This window comes from Chiloscyllium plagiosum, unplaced genomic scaffold, assembly GCF_037043375.1.
Source record: "Chiloscyllium plagiosum isolate Xiang-an unplaced genomic scaffold, Cpla_swu_hap1 HiC_scaffold_15, whole genome shotgun sequence".
Taxonomy (NCBI): Eukaryota; Metazoa; Chordata; class Chondrichthyes; order Orectolobiformes; family Hemiscylliidae; genus Chiloscyllium; species Chiloscyllium plagiosum.
In genome coordinates this window covers 18064229-18070228 of record NW_028270153.1, presented here as the reverse complement: position 1 = coordinate 18070228, position 6000 = coordinate 18064229, and the positions used below count along the sequence as shown (strand labels likewise).

Here is a 6000-nt window from a genome sequence, read left to right as displayed (position 1 = left end):
GTCTGGAATCTGAAGCCGAAAATCAATAGGAGGTGAGCATATTGCACAGGTACGTGATATAACATGCTGTAAGTGGAGTTGCAAGTTTCTGAATACATTGCATCTTTATTAAGGAGTACTGTTGTTTCGTTAGCAACTCTTTGCACTAGCAAAGACATTTTTCTCTTCTTTTCATAGCCGTCTTTGATGCTACTGCCCATAAATAGATGAAGAATAAGCTGTGGGGTTTTTTTTGGTTTGAAAGAAAATGAGTTGGCCTTCATACTTCACAGCTCAGATCAGGTACATCCCCTCGGAAAAATGAAATGCATCTGGACAGCTGTTGCTTTCAACCTAAAAGAAGTCTGATGCTATGAAATGCAAAACTCACATTGTTCAAAGCAAAGAAGTTAAGGTATGAATGGCTTGTATAATTTTTGCACATTTTTCTCATAGCTACAAGAACATTACTGATCATTCTCAAGGTTAGATGTCAGTTAATGGGAATTGCACCAATAGACTAGCCATCCTGGGCAGAACATTCCTAGCCTTGGGATGGAAGGCTTGAAGGCATGGACGGACTTGGAAAGTAGTGGCCAGCCTTACTGGAATGGCACCCTGATTCATTCCAGACAAGTCCCTAACTTGACAGACATGGCCTCTCGGTAACATTACAAAGAGAACCAGACCTAAGGGTTTCATGCTATAAAGAGAGCTACAGGCAGGAAAGCTCCAAAGGACGATCCTGAATGGTTTATCCTCTGATCTGAAGGGTCTACATGTATGGTGCTTAAGCTTTAATTCAAAAATTACCCACCTCTGGACATGGGCTCAGATCCATCTCAGCGGCAGCCATTTCACCTGATGGGGTTGCTAAAACTGCAAAACAGCTGGCCATCTGATTGGGCAGGCAGCATCGGCAAACAGCCTGCTGTTCTTGAGTAGATGGTGAGCTCAGAGAAAGCCAAATTTGAGGGCATTCTGGGAAAATAGTTCCTTCAGTCTGGGTGTAGCTAGTACAGGTTTGAAATTCCTATATAGTCTGAACGATGGAATGCTGATGTCTCTATATTAAGAAATGCATCACCATGTGGAAGAGAATCTGACTATCTTCACTGGAGTATCATTACATTGAAAACTGTCACAATATTGAAGAATATCATGATATTAAAGTGTATTATTATATTGAAGAGTATCATTATGGCGAAGAGTGTCACTACATTAAGTAGTGTATTACGAAAGAGATTCTTTATATTGAAAAGACTCTTTCTTGAATGAACAGTGTATCATTATACTGAAGAGATGTTAATGTATTAAAGAGTGACACAATAGTTTGGTGCTGGTACATTGAAGAATGCTGCTATACTGTTGAGAATGTCACAATTGTAGAAAGTGTCAATAGATTGAAGAGGATCCCTATATTGTCACATCTATCACAATATTGAAATGTGTCACTATATTGAGGAATATAACTATATTGAAAAGAACATCGTTATATTGAAGAATGTGTCAGTATATTGAAGAGTTGTCATGATATTGATGATAGTGTCACTTTATTGAATAAAATATCATTATATTGAGAGATGTTCTTAATAGTATGTTAATTATATTATTAATGTTAAGGATGTACAGTTGGACAGCATCGATTGATTAAATACACATTAAGAGGGACGAGGGATGAGTTCTTGTGGTATGGTGGCAATGTGCTGACCTCTGGACCAACAGGTCCAAGGTCCAGGGTTCAAATCCAGATCCCACCTGCCACACGGATTACACCATGCCCAAAAGTTTAAATTAAAAAGCAAATTATATAAAGAAACTTCAGTGACATTGGGTGCTTATTAGGGATGAGGCAGATGTATGTAATGTCATATTCTGTAAATAAACCTAGTGCAAAGTAAAGAATTGCCATTGTTTTCCTACTGGCTTGAATGAATTAACAAATGTTAGCATATTGAAGCGTGCCACTGCTTTATGGAGAGTGTCACCATATTACAGTATGTCAGTATGTTGCAGAGTTTGTCACTGTATTAGATGTCTATCTTTCTCATGGCGAGTGTCACTAAATTGGAAGGTTCAATGAGTTTTCACTGGGCTTATTACCTGGGATTATCCCCTCTCAGGCTTAAAAAACCTGATCTGACTTGATGGTGTAATTCACACCTGATAGGTTTACATCTACTGTGCACAAACTTCAGTAGTAAATAGGTATTTTAAAATTCATTCATTTCTCATAAGCAGAACTAAAATTCCAGCACAACAGCATGGTACTCCAATCACATAAATACTAACTATTTTCCCAGATATTATCCTTCCAAATGGCTCCTTAGCACCTGCCATTTTAGCTGCTGGTGACTTCGCTGCTAATAAATGTAGGCAAGTCACAATTGTTCTGACAACTCTTCCTGTGTGCTACAATTCATGAAAATTCAAATCAATTTTTAAAGACTGAATGTAAAGTTGACATACACATACCACATCCAGTAATTCCCTGTCTGCCACCTATATCTCAGTTTTCCCAGGAATTCTCTCTTCTGAAAAGTTATTCAACAATAATGCGTCATCAGGTAAATCACCCCCTGAATTAAAGAGTAATATTTAATGTTGTTTCCTGGAGGTTTTCAATTCCATTATGACTCTCAGGGCAATGAAGAGAAGTTCACTTCAAAGATGCCACGGAAACTCATCAAAACTAATTACCTGGAAGTAGCCCTTTGGCGAAAAAGCTACGAATTGCCTAGTATTGTATTTTAAACAAACAATTTGTTTTAAATATCTGTGAATTAAAAACATACTTGGGAAACATTGATCATAACACCTCAGGTGATGCTGTTTGGAGGTCTGGTCAAATCTCTTACAAAATGCATAACACATCACTTTAGTAGTTTAAATCGTTCAAGGAGTGCAAATATAAACTTGTTTGTTTTATTTTCAATAGATTTCCTCTATCTTACCATTTTTCTGATAGGTTGAGATTTCTTTAAAGATAAAAATTTCTCCCACCCCCTCCCCAAAACTGACCTCTACCCTCTCTCAGAAGCTTTTTATTTAAGTCTTGAAGTAAATAAGGAATATCTAGTCATAAACTGGCACAGCTACAGTAGGAGGAATAAATTTTATTATGTATGTGGGCTGTATTATACTACTACTGTGACCTTAGGCATCACGCAAAGGAAGAGACCAGCTGCCTAGAATCTAAGCAGTTAAAGTGTAAAACCCAGGGGAGCGTTTTTAACTTCCCTTCTGTAAAAGGCAAAGAAGAAAGCAAATTTTCTGAGCAAAGTGGAGACGATCCTGCAACAGACAGAAAGTAATTTCAGCTGAAGTGATAGTGAATCAATAATGCAAACTGAAGTTTATCAGGACCCTTGCTTCATCTTCTTGGTTCCTCCTCAGCCTTCCGGAGTTCAATTATAGCCTTAGGCTTTAACTTAATTTTCTCCTAAAAAATTACCAACAGCTGCATGCATAATAAATACAGGCTATTGCACTGTTATTCAAACAGAAAAGTCAGCTCTAAACCTTTGCTTTAATAGCAGAAGTTTTATTACTTATCCTGATGGTTTACGTTGGTCGATCTTTCTGAGTTAAAAATAAAAGATGCCACTCATATTGAGTGGTCCCTGTGAAATACAGGCAGTGGGGCTGTGCATCTCATCTGTCCTGGAGTAGCAGCAAGATAAGACTTTATCAGAGTGACTTGGAAGTAGAGCAGACATTGTGAATCATCAACTGATAACATACCCTTGAGGTACCAATATATTCTTGATTAAAAAAAAAGGACAGAAGGTTGAAAAGCTGGTGTTGATCCTGGTGATGGACCATTTGCTCGTTGTTATCTTGATGATGACACAGAACCACTGGCTTCTGTTTCTCTGCCTTCAGGAGAAGACAAGAGCAATGTCTTTGCAGTATCTTTGCACTTTATCTTGTGGTTCAATAGTGCAACAAGGCAATAAACAGTAAATACTGCAGGTCAGTCAGGCTTCAACACTATGGAAGTGGAGGGGTGGTGTTTTATGGTTGTACACTGTCTTTTACATTCATGATGTTACAGGACAAGAGATTACAAACACTGTCGGCCTATCTTTGAAAACAGATTGGGTTGTCCTGGTACCTCCAAGGTGCAATGAGTCCATCGGACCACAAAGGTTATTGATTTCAGTTTTGTTAACACCAATACAGAAATCCTTTCTTTCTTTGTTCCTTTTTTTTGGTAGGTAGTGAGGGCTGTCCCCTGTAGTTTGGTCAACTTCCGATGGCCAGCCCTCATTGAGAGCAGAAAAGAATGGAGTTGCTTCACATAGTAAAGGTTTTAATCCAGAAAAGTTTTTTTCGAAGTCAGTATCATCAGTAGTTGTCAGGATGTGTGAGTAGCATGAGTGGTCAGGGATGGAGAGACAAGGGAAGACATGCAAGGAGTGATATAGCAAGCAGAGGCTGATCTGTCTCGAGTTGAAGAATGTTGTCCATCACTGGAGCGAACTCTGTTCCATGTTTTGGTGAAAGAGTCATGCAAGTCTCACTTGTGATGTTAATTAAAGACAACAACAGACTGTGCTGCAGGAGAATCCTTGAGCTAAAGTTTAATTTTATGCAAAAGCTTATTTAATGGAAGACCAGGTAAAGTTTATATAAAATTATTATCTAAGTAGAAGAGTCTCAGAGTCTTTGTTCATGTCTTGTGCTTTGGAGCAAAAGATGATCAGCATTCAAACTCTTGCTTGCTGTTGATAGAGAAAAAGAGAAACATATATCAGTTTTTTTGTTACAAACATGTATTTTTGCTCAATTATAAGTCTAATTGTATGTTATGCTATTTAAATGTCCAAATGCCAGGTAATGAAACATTCACGAGTCTCTGAATTATTGCTTACATTTTGAAACATAATCACATTTTCCACGAACAACTGTTTTTCTTTCATACTCCACAAATACATAGAAGAAAGGTTTTATCGGTTTACATTCATTTCAGATTCTTCATAACTTACAATCAGGTTGCAAACATTTAAAGATGTATTGAAAAAAATGATTTGTTCTACACTCAACTACAGCTTCCTGACATACTTTCACATTAAATTCTGCTTTGTTTTTACTAAATATACAGTTCAAATTGACATAAGTATGATTTAGAATTATTATACATTACACATCATATCATTAAAAAGGGCTGTTGTGTTGCAGTGGTAGCATCTCGACCTGCAGAAGGGCTAATGCCCGAAACGTCAATTCTCCTGTTCCCTAGATGCTGCCTGACCTGCTGCGCTTTTCCAGCAACACATTTCCATCTCGACCTGCAGGCCAGCAGGCCAGGTTTTACATCCCACTTGCACCAAAGCTGTGTAATAACATCTCTGAACAGGTTGGTTAGAATATATTAGGGTATTCCTGATGAAGGGCTTTTGCCCGAAACGTCGATTTTACTGCTCCTCGGATGCTGCCTGAACTGCTGTGCTTTTCCAGCACCATTCTAATCTAGACTCTGTTTTCCAGCATCTGCAGTCATTGTTTTTACCTCGAAAATATCTACCATGCACTCAAAAATTGTGTGTTCTTTCCCTATTAAAACTTTATTGTCCGATTCAACTTCTGTCAATAATAATTGCAAGACTATTGCAAGTCAAGGGATTCATTAATCAGCATATGCAGTTCATTTTTGAATTCCTGTTGCATTTACATTTCAAGCCAGTACTGTTCTAGTGTTAAATCAACTCTCAGAATAATCCAACAGTATTTAACTTTAATTTAACATCTAACATTAACTTGAATACCAAACTAATCTTTATCACAAACCAACCAAGCAAAAAGAACTTTAATCCTGAAACATGCCCAAGTGCCACATAACACAATTTAATTGGAGTTAACATAGTAAAACATCAATGCAAATACAATTCAGCAATAAAACTAAAGATAGCCCAATCATAGACTGAAATACAAGTGTGTTGGTCACTTTAACTACTACTTGTTATAGCAGGTTCTAGTCTCAAGGTAAATAATTTTCTCCTTAATTCCTACTGGACT

At 37.5% G+C, this 6000-nt stretch overlaps 1 long non-coding RNA gene across 1 annotated transcript in view; it reads right to left on the bottom strand.

Annotated features, from left to right (window-relative positions):
• Positions 1 to 3127: 3127 nt before the first annotated feature.
• LOC148147617 (uncharacterized) overlaps positions 3128 to 6000 on the bottom strand; it is a 350264-nt gene continuing 347391 nt past the window's right edge. The window contains exon 3 of the long non-coding RNA XR_015759470.1: positions 3128 to 4706. This is a non-coding gene — a long non-coding RNA (uncharacterized LOC148147617). The remainder of the gene's footprint in view (positions 4707 to 6000) is intronic.